An 11079-nucleotide genomic window follows, 5' to 3' on the forward strand; every position below is an offset into this window, starting at 1 on the left:
TACAATTGGTGGACTTTGGTCTTGTCCGGATCGGAAGTGTGGCTTAGATTCTAGAGATATGAATCGGAGGCCGGTGAAACTTAGAATTTCACATTGGTACCACATGCATAGTGTCACATGTTTCATTGAGTCACATTAGAGTTATGTGATAGTTGATTGTATGCATTATGTTGTCGTGATATGTGCATGATTGTGATAATTGATTATGTGCATCATATGGTGGTGATAAGTGTACGAGTGAACAATTGATTATGTGCATTGATGTCGTAATGCTATGAGTATGAGTTTCGTAATTGATTATGTACACTTGGTGTTGTGATGATATTGTATTAGTTGATAATTGAGAATGGGTGATGTTTGAATATGTAATTGGTTAAATGCGGGAATATGTCATAATCATGGCTATGTGCATAATTGAGAATATAATATTGAGATATTATACTCTTATACTTGTTGTACGTTTGACGTGTGTGATTATATTAATTAGTATTAATTTACATGATTAGGCAAGTTGTAATGTATTCCTATAATTGTTGATTTAACCATTGTATCTTATTATACTTTCTTCATAATGGTTCGTATTCTCACCCTTCTGTTTTAATGTTGCCCTCGTTTGGCGACATGCAGGTTCTGGAGTTAGTAGCTCGCGTGTGATCTTATTCGGAGTTTCTTCCGAGTTATTTGGAGATTAGGTAGTGAGTCGATGCTCTGGTCATGTAACACTGGGTAGACTAGTTATTTGAACTCATGTTTTCTATTCGGTTATGTATTACGTTTGATTTGAGAACCTGTTATGTTACTAATTGTTGTTTGATAGGCTCTTAAGCCAAATATTCTGAATTATGTTTTAATTTATGTTGATATGATTATTGAGACTTGATCATGGTATGGGACATGGATCATTTTATGAAACACATGAGTATTTAGTAGTTTCCGCTGTGAATGCATATTCTGGATAAAATATGATTAATTGAGAAGTGTTATGTGAAATGACCAGGTGTATCATATATTGTAAGTAAATGCTGTCGGTTTTTAAAGGCTTTTAGTTTTTGAAAACATCGATGTGACGCCCTTTTGTTATATGCATGCTTATTCTCTGATTATATGCTTATTTATTTTGGGGTATAAAAGGGGTGTTACATACCCCCTTACCCAGAATTTCTTAAAGGTCTTTTTTCTATTTCTTTTATAAACCTTTCCTTAATTGGATAAAATAAAAGGTCGGTGGCGACTCTCTGAATTTTCAAAAATGCGAAAGCAGAAACAATAAAAAGAGTCTGTTCACGTATCTCTCCGCGAGAGGTATGGCCGAAAACGGAGGTCCACAGTACCATAGTACTGTCCTTGCGCCACCATATTAAGGTAGCGGGAACATTTGTACCTTGTATTAATTCCTCACGTAAGCCAATTTTGATTTTATCTTCTAATTTTCAAAGGCATATGAAGGTTGTTGATGAAGCATGCTTAGAAGGAACAAAACTTGAATCTTCAAAATGTAAGTCTTCAGAGTCTTTAAAACTTGCTCATCCAGAACCTTGTCTTCAGCACTTAGTCTTTAAAATCTTTGTCTTCAGAATCTTGATAACTCGTTCTTCCAAAATCTTATCTTTAGAATCTTCAGAACTTGGACATACATAATCACATAGCTAAAGAAGTCTTCAGAAGCTCTTCCAAAAAAAGGCACGATCAGAAGCTCTATCACTAATATTCATTTGAATCGTTGTTATAGAAGTATTCTGGAACTTGACTGAGTCTTTGTAAACACTAGTGGTTTCTTCGAGACTCAAAGTGTGTTGAGTTCAGAACCTGATGACGTCACACGTCTTATCTTCGAAGTCAGAACTTTTAAGAAAAAGCTACACACTATACAGAAACCGTTAGAGTACTAAATTATTCTCTAAGATATCATGTAATATTATCATCAAAACTTAAGGCCAGATGCAGAGCCAAATTTTGTTCTTACATGGTTCTTTAAAGGATGGTTTAAAGTACACAAAGTCAACTTAAGGGGAAGATACTTTTGAAGATTTTGTAGATTTAGATTATGCGAGTAATGTGGACACCAGAAAATACCAATCAGATTTTGTTTTTACGTTGCTTGGGACATCTGTAAGTTAAAAGTCATTTAACAATCAATGGCCGCCTTATCTACTACTCAGGCAAATGTATTTCCCTTATTAAAGGGGTCAACAAATTCATATATGGATGAAAGGTATGATTAAGGAGTTAGAGATTCTTCAAGAATGTGTGAAGATAAATTGTGATAGTCAAAATGTTATTCACTTGGCCAATCATCAATTTTTTCATGAGAGGATAAAACACTTTATAAAGGACATGAGAGAGTCAAAGATGATATGGGTTTACAAAGTGAATATTTTTTTTGAATAACCAATTTTTAAAAAAAAAGTTTCAAAAATAACCAACATTTTAAACTATTTACGCAAATAGCCATTTTTTTTGCTAAATATACACGTTGTCGCCAAGGGGGTGGCGACAAAACTTCCCTTTTGATGAAGGCGCCAATGGGCCTGACGACCATGTGTTAAAAATGGGTGTTGTCGCCACCCCCTGGCGACAACACCTCCCTTTATTTTATTTTTTTCAAATTTTTTTATATAATTTTTTTTACCTTCATGTGTGGGTCCCGGTCGCCTCTTTGGGTGGCGACAACACTAAATTGAGAATGTTTTTTTGCCTATAAATAGCAGCCCATTCCTCCATCAAGATTCATTATTTTCTCCACCAATTTTCCCATTTTCCCTGCATATTATTGTTCATGTCTCGCATAAAGCCGGAGTCATGGCTCCGAACATCATCCAGTCGTCCCGTACCGGCACCGGAATACAAAAGATGTTATGGGCATGTTATTTTTTCTCCGGTCAAACCCCCTATGTCGGTTACGTTTTGGAACATCTGTACCTTTAACAACCTGAAGCGTACTCTGATATCACAGTTAGAAGGGGAGTATAGTTCCGGAGAAGAAATCAAAAGGATCCAGAGGCTTAGAATAAGGGTGTCGCTTATGACCCGCCTTTCCTATAGTGGGAATTTTAGAGGTCAGGGACGGCTGACAGATTTTGTAGACCCGGAGTGCATTGAAGGGTCGTCGACCCAAACACAAGAGGAACCAAATAGAGGGGGCTTCGTAGGAATAGGGGAGCACTACCAACTCGTGAGCCGTCTACACGAGTTATTAGACCTCCTGCGTGCGGATCGTACCAGGGTCCGCGCTAGGTCATTAAAAATTTTATTCTTATGATTAATGTAATTGTACTTTTTTATTTTAATATTAAAAAAAGGAGGTGTTGTCGCCAGGGGGTGGCGACAACACCCATTTTTAACACATGGTCGCCAGGCCCATTGGCGCCTTCAGCAAAAGGTAAGTGTTGTCGCCATCCCCTGGCGACAACGTGTATATTTTGCAAAAAAAAAGGTCATTTGCGTAAATAATTTGAAATGTTGGTTATTTTTGAAATTGTTTTTTAAAAAGTGGTTATTCAAAAAAAAAATTCTTACAAAGTGCCCTCATAAGAAAATCTAGCAAATATATTCACCAAATCATTGACAAGATTAAAGTTTAAGCATTGCTTAGACTTGATTAAATTTGTTGAAGAGTGATTCAAGATTTTGAGAGAGCAGCAAGGTGGTTGGTTGTTAAATTGAAACCACCATCGATTTAAAGTCAAAGTGGATAATTTTTGTAATATGCTTTAAAATCTCAATTGAGAATAGGAAAAAAAACATATTTTGATACTTCCAATTTGTTTGCCTTATTTGCATATTTGTTCATTAATGGATCATATCTTCAATTTGTTAAGATTTTGACAATTATAAATATGGTTCTCTCTCTTTTTTTTAACATGTGGTACATAAACTAGAAATCCTAATGAGAATAAAAGGATATAAATTCTTTGAATTATATTATTGTAATTTGACAACTCTTTGGGGTTATCAAGGGGATTTCAAAAACACTTTATGCATCTTGGATTTTTGTGATTCTTATATTAGGAGTTGGAGAGATTGATAAACACTAAAGTAAAAAATATGGTTTAGTTTGAGAACTCCAAATGCTAATTTCTCTTAACTCATATTTTAATATTTTTTTGACAACTTTAAAAATATAATAAATTAGAGAATTGTTTTCTTCTCAAACGTAAATCAGTTTGATCAAACTAAATAAAATAATTTTCGTTCTCACCTATTTTTTTTTGTTACCTGAAGTCATTTAGTTAGTTATCATTGCTTTTTATACCGTAAATCAAAATTTTGAGGTGTTCAAAATCATTTTTATTTATTTTCTCAACAAAACCAAGTGGGGGATTCCTTCCCTCATTTTTTTAGCGGGGTAATCTCTTTTTTCCTAGGCTTCAAATCTTTAATTAATAAAAGATAATAATAATTGAAAGGCAATTGGAAAATTTTCACATATGTGATGTTCCATCATATCTATCTAGTGACAACTTCGGAATTGATCGATAAAATTTAACTTTATTAAGATGCGGGACGGTATCCAAGTGAACATAAAAAGTGGTAGGTCGACATGTGTGAGATAATTGTGTTGAGACAAACATCCAATATCATTAACCTTAAAAGGATTAACAATTATGAAGTTACCACCTTATTTCTCCATATTCTAATAGCTAAGAAATCTTGAAGAACATTTTCATGTTCATCGAAATCAGAGCAATTTAGTACGAATTATTGAGATTTTTCTTTCACACTATAATTTCATTTCTAAAATCCTCAATCCTTTTATTTAAAAAATCTATTTTTCAAGCAAAAATGTATAATGATTTTGCACGATTTCTAACTTTTATCTTTACTTTGAGCATGATTAATAAGATCTTTCAAAGTGGATATAAATTCAGATTTAGATAGATTAGAGAATACATCGTCATCTACTTCATCATATGTGTTTTTATCTTTCTTTGTTGCCTGAAGCCATTTTGGTTGATTGTTATTATTTTTATATCACATATTAAAATCATGGCATGTTGAAAATCATTTTTACTTATTTTCTCAACATAGTGAAATGAGATTCCCTTAAAATAATGAATTTAACTTTTTTTCATCTCAATAAATTATTTTTCTAAACAAAAAAGATAAGTATTATAGTGTTTTACAGTCATGGAGTGCAAATAATGATAAATGGGGTGCACAAAAGTGACAAATTAGCACAACGCCTAACATGTATTAAGGAGGTTGTATTGCGTAAGCCCAATCGATAAGCACGTAATGACAACCTATTAGAAAAGTTTGTCACAAAAGATTTTCATATTTAATCCAAGTTTAACTTGTGCCTCAAGCAAATCAAGTCTCAGTATTAATGAAGATTTCACAAAATCCTAAAAAAAAGTTAAAATCTAATCGATTAGATTCTTTAGCCAATCAATAAAGAGACTCAAATAGGAAATATTTTGATTTGATTTTCCATCAGCTAAATCTGCATGAATACACGATCAAATCCTCAGATGGCACGTTATAAATAGGTATGCCTCCCTCCGTATCTCTTGCATCTCATACCTTCTTGCATCTTCTCTTGTGTGAACCTTTATTTTCCTATAAGTATCACCGAGAACACCAAGAACAAATCCCTTCACTGCAGGGTTAATAAACTGTAAACAAGAAGAAAAGATGATAATCCTATCCATGAGAGTAACTCAACCTTGGTACATATATCTAAGCCTCTTGGAAACTCACAAGCCCTATTACCAAATTTGTCAGGTTTCCCTTGAAGAAATCTTCACCTAAATACCTGATAAAACCTTCCCAATCTTAGTAAAAGAACTCTACCTAAACCTAAGACTTGTAGAATCTTCCCTAAGAACATTCGTAAGAGGAGTGGAAATCACACTTCAAAAGGACCACTTTGGGAGAATCTTTGAGCAGCCCTCTAAAGGGATGACCTACACTCTTGCTAAACTAATAGGCTTCAAGAAATTTAAGTACTCCACGGCCATTAACTACCTCGAACCAACTCTTTGGAAAAGAAGAAAGTTCCCTTCAAATCCACTCACCTAAAGTCGAAGGTTAGAATCCTCCATTACCATCTAACTAGAATCCTTTTACCAAGGATCATAAACCATGGCTATGTAGTTAGGGAAGATACAGTATCTCTATGGATCCTAACCCAAGGAATCCCAAAAAATTTAGTATAAGGCATATTCAACCACGTGATTCGGTGTAAAGAAAACCCATCTGCAGATCTACCTTATGGACAATTATCACAAGACATCTAGCCATCTTCAAAGTTGATACAATGGATGAAACAGAAGACTCAACAAACCATATGATCACCTAAAATTCCTTAAAACATATTAGAGTTCACATCAAGCATGGAGAAAGAGAAGAAGATCCATCATTAAAGAAAAAAGAAGAAAATGAGCCAACTGAGGATTAGGGTACCAAGCTAGACGAAGTGCTCAATATCTGCCAAAGCATAGCTGAGAATTAAAGTAATTTATGGCAAGGAATGGTGACACTTATGTCATACCCCAAATTTGTCCTACCCTTTCAATTTTATCTGGCTTAGGCTTATGCATTTCATAATCTCATGTACATACCTCTCATTAGGTCATCTAACATAACTCATGCATCATTAATCAATAAATCGGGCATTGGGATTAAGGATTGTGAAGAATTAGGGTTCCTATACTGCTTTGAGGCTCTCATATTCATTCAAAGGGTACAGGGGTACTATATCTCAAGGCGTACCAAGTTCGAAGGATTAAGGTCTATATCCCTGTGTGCATCAAGAAATTAGAGCTACTTACGCATGGTGTCTGAGATTGTTGTTTCATTTGAGTTCATTGGATTTCGTGTTAAGGCGTTCTTCTATGCTCAATTATTATCTTCTTCAAGGATTCCTTCGAAGCGTTATTGTTATGGGGGGATTGAATTACAAATGCAACAAAATAGAAGAGAGAGTTGTTCAACACAATTTCTAATTCTCATCATATATTTGTTACTTCAATAGCAAGTTAATTTGGGCTGTGAGAAATAAAGTCAAAGATTCAAGAGTTGTCATTAAAATTTGAAGGTGAAGACTGGTTAGGTGAACCAAGCTTTCTTAAGATGCAAGGTGATTGGAATTCATTCGTTGAGATTTGAAGTGAATCTAAAGTTGCAGATAATCAAAATGAATCAATGTTCCTAAGCATCGATGTGTGCAAGTTCTTGAAAATAAAATAACAAGGTATCGGTCAAAGGCTAGCAAAAAGAAGAGAAACGCTTTGCGTATTGAAAATGGATCATCGAGGTCACAAGAAGTACAAGAGCACCGACACCCTTTCGAGTTTCATTCAACATCATCATTCATTACAAACTCACAATTCCATTCAAAACCCATTACAAAAAGTCCATCACTATGTCAAGAGGAAATACAAAAAAGAGGAGAGAAATAATGCTTTGGTGTATTGTTCTTAGTTTTAATCTTCACGATAATACAAAAATTCATACAAAAGAAGTCTACATAAAGTTAATTGGAATTTCCTAAAGCCTAGTCCTTGCCTCAGTCTTCAAGCTTCAACTTCAGGGTGACCTTCAAGTTCCAAATTGCTTCACTTTCAAGAATCACATACCAGCTTACACTTCACTTAACAGAAAATAAGAAGAACAAGCTACGGATTGAATTCAAAGGCGCAAATCCACTCAACCATCCCAAGTAACCATGTGTTCAACCTGCAAAAGAGAAGACGGTATCGATTCAAACACTTTCAGCATGCCTTAACACCAAAGCAGAGTTCACATGAAGAAAAAACCAGCAACAAACATGCCATTTCAATCGAAACAGAGCCTGCACATATAAGTTGCATCACAAAAAATCAAAGAAAAAGGAGAGTAATACAAAAATCAGAGACTCCAAGCTTATGTCTAACGGTAGTTACGCAATTAACCGATTTCATACATGGCCATACCCGCACTATATCAGTCCAAACTCCACCTTGCACTTATAAACCGAAGCTGAACCGCAGTGACAAAATACCAAGACCGGCTAACTCCATCATACAAATGAAATCTGCAGCAATATATAAGTCGGTTCAGTACTCCAAAGCTGCACAAAAAAAAAAAGTTCTATGAGCAATATAAAACAGATAAACCAAAATTCTGCATAACAATTTCTAACAGACTTCTCCTAATCACTAACCCCAGCAGTTCTACAACAGAATCCTAACCACCTTCTAACTTCTCCTAACAGAATTCTCAACAGAAAAACTAACTACCCTCAACCAATTCCTAACTGAATTCTATAACCAAAAACCTGACTAACAGAAAAGGGTGGAGAAAAGAGTTCAACAGAATCAGAAACGGAAAATCAGAAGAAGATATCTAACCTTGAAGCTCAGATTCTCAATATTCGGCTCTTCACACTCTATATAACAGAAACATCAACCTTCAATCTCGGAGGCCCTTCTTCTTCACCCTTCACGCCTTCAATCTTCTCCATTCTCTTCATTCCTCACCACCATTTTTGTTCTCATCTCCTTCATTCACTTTCAATTCTCACCTTCATCAAAAACTCTTCAGCCTTCATCCATCTTCAATCACTACCAACCTTCAATAATAAAAATCCTCCACCAATTCTTCAATCTGCAAATAGAGATCGAGAATCACAACAGAAAATCGACAAAGAAAAACCATCTTCTTCATCGCACCAAACTTCAATCCAGAGTCGTTCTTCAACCAATCTTCAGAGTTTCATCTTCATCAACTCTGAATTCAGAGAGAAGAACAAGAGGTTGAGAATCATCAGAAAAAAAACGTAACAGAAACGCATCTCTAACCGAACCGCGACGAATATCGAATTCCACCAATCTCTCCTCAATCGACAATTTAGTATCTTCAACAACGCCTCTGCATCATCATCATCCTCATCAATGAATTCTTCAATCATCTCTTCATCGATCACCAACATCCATCCCATCATCGTCGCCTCATCATCATCGACGACCTGTAGAAATGATGACAACGACCACGCAACATCACGCACAACACAAAAACGCAGAAGAAGAAGATAAAGCGAATCGGAGAAGATGAAAAGTGGCCGGTGATTTTGATCGGAGAGAAGGAGTGCGCCGTTGTGTCTTGTTCGTGAGAGGAGAAGAAGAACTCGAAAGGTCACACGAAATAACCCTAATCCCCTTTTCTGTTTCTATTTGTTTTCTTTAATTTTTATTTCATTTCTTTTTTACCACAATTAAAACTTTGAAATAAAAAAATCATGTGAATCAATAATCTGAATAGAAAACAACCTTGGGCCTTGACCGAACTGCTAGAACTCACCCCCATGAAAGCCCAAGTTTCGAGTAAAAGAAAAACTGTCACAAAAAATACTTTGGGCCTGAAATGCTATTTCACCCCCCTGGCCCATTGGTGCGTACTTTTTGGCATAAAGAAAATATGAGACAAAAAAACAATTCTGTTGGGCCTTTCCTGTGGGCCAGTGTCCGAATTACTTTCTTAACATGACTTCAGTATTGCACCCCCCTGATCACATTTTTTTTCTTGTTAAAATTTAGGTATTGACATAGTTTTTGCTTACTAAATTTCTTTTGACAAAACAATAAAAGTCATGATTTTCTAGGTAGATTTAGATGATTTTAGGAGTAATTTTTAGTCTTAGAATTTTCTCATAAAAACCTCATAAAAAAATACTAGTTTAGGCTTATTAGAATTTAGGCTTTAGGCTAGTACTAATTTTGACATTTAATTGAATTCTTCTTCGTAAAAAAACTCCTAAAAATAGTAGTATGTTTTAGTTTATTTTTGCACTAATGTTTGAATTGCTTTTGTATCATTTCCATGTTATTTCTTTGTATAATTGTTGTGCGATTTTGTTACTTGTTTTTGGCCTTATTTTTGGCCTATAATGTTATACCACTTGTGTGCTTCTCTTAGAATTTATCACATGTTAACATTAGGATTTAGACTTGTATAGACAACTTAGACTAGAATTTAGGATTAGTTCCCTTTTGCATTCTTTTTCTTTTCAACTTTCAAAACATTAATAAAAGGAAGATGCGAATCACATTAAGAAAGTGATAGAGAAATGAATGGGATTCATTCCCTAATCTATTTCTCAATCGCTTAGTGGGATAGAAACGAGTGGGATTCATTCCCTAATCTGTTTCTCGGTCACTACTTAATGGGAGAGAAACGAGTGGGATTCATTCCCTAATCTGTTTCTCAAACATTAATTAATGGGAGAGAAATGAGTGAGATTCATTCTCTAATCTGTTTCTCAAACATTACATAATAGGATGGAAGTGAGTGGGATTCATTCCCTAATCTGCTTCTCGATCATTATACATTTTATGTGATTCGAATCGTGAAGTAAATTCCCTTAAAAAATACACAACCAAAAACACATAAAACACCTAACAATGGTTCAGACTAAAGCAAAGTAGAGAAAGTGGTGAGTGGCCCGGTAATGGGAACTGTTCATCACTCATCTACCCTAAAAGACACAAACCAATCATTTCTTTTGCCTAAGGGCACCGTTATCTCCGCTCCATTGCATCCTAGGCTGTCCCTTATGCAAGAGCGTGAGCGTTAACACCGCCCAATTAAAAAACACAAAAACAAACAGAAAATCTTTAGCCGAACTACGGCGCTCTGATTCCTGAAAAGGATACGTAGGCATCAAGTCGCGGGGCTTGAACGAGCACACTTGTAAATATTTCCTTCTTTCCCCCGTATTTCTTTTGCACTCATTTCGCATTTAGACATAGACATAGATATACACCCTTTAGATAGAAACGAACATAGGTGGATACCATCGAGTACGATGGGCGTGAGGGGTGCTAATACTTTCCCCTCGCGTAACCGACTCCCGCACCTAGATTCTCTGGTCGTAAGACCCTGTTCCTTCCTTTGTTAGGTTTTCTGATATTCCTTTCCCTTATGGGATAAATATATTGGTGGCGACTCTGTTCATTTTTTCGCGAGCGTGCGACAGCTGGCGACTCTGCTGGGGATGTTGCTAGACCTGTTGCTGGTCCATCCTTAGTGAGTCGATCCTAGCCTATCCGTTTGTTTGTTTATTTACTGGGTGTGCTATGTTTTGTCTCTACGTGCGTT

At 35.5% G+C, this 11079-nt stretch overlaps 1 long non-coding RNA gene across 1 annotated transcript; it reads right to left on the reverse strand.

Annotated features, from left to right (window-relative positions):
* Window positions 1-7295: 7295 nt before the first annotated feature.
* Window positions 7296-9132, reverse strand: LOC131646795 (uncharacterized). The gene is made up of 3 exons (XR_009297630.1): window positions 8334-9132; window positions 7917-8053; window positions 7296-7680 (listed from the first exon to the last, which is right to left on the reverse strand). It is a non-coding gene; the product is annotated as an uncharacterized LOC131646795 (long non-coding RNA).
* Between the last annotated feature and the right edge of the window lie 1947 nt (window positions 9133-11079).

This window comes from Vicia villosa, linkage group LG2 (genome assembly GCF_029867415.1).
Source record: "Vicia villosa cultivar HV-30 ecotype Madison, WI linkage group LG2, Vvil1.0, whole genome shotgun sequence".
In the NCBI taxonomy this organism is placed as follows: domain Eukaryota; kingdom Viridiplantae; phylum Streptophyta; class Magnoliopsida; order Fabales; family Fabaceae; genus Vicia; species Vicia villosa.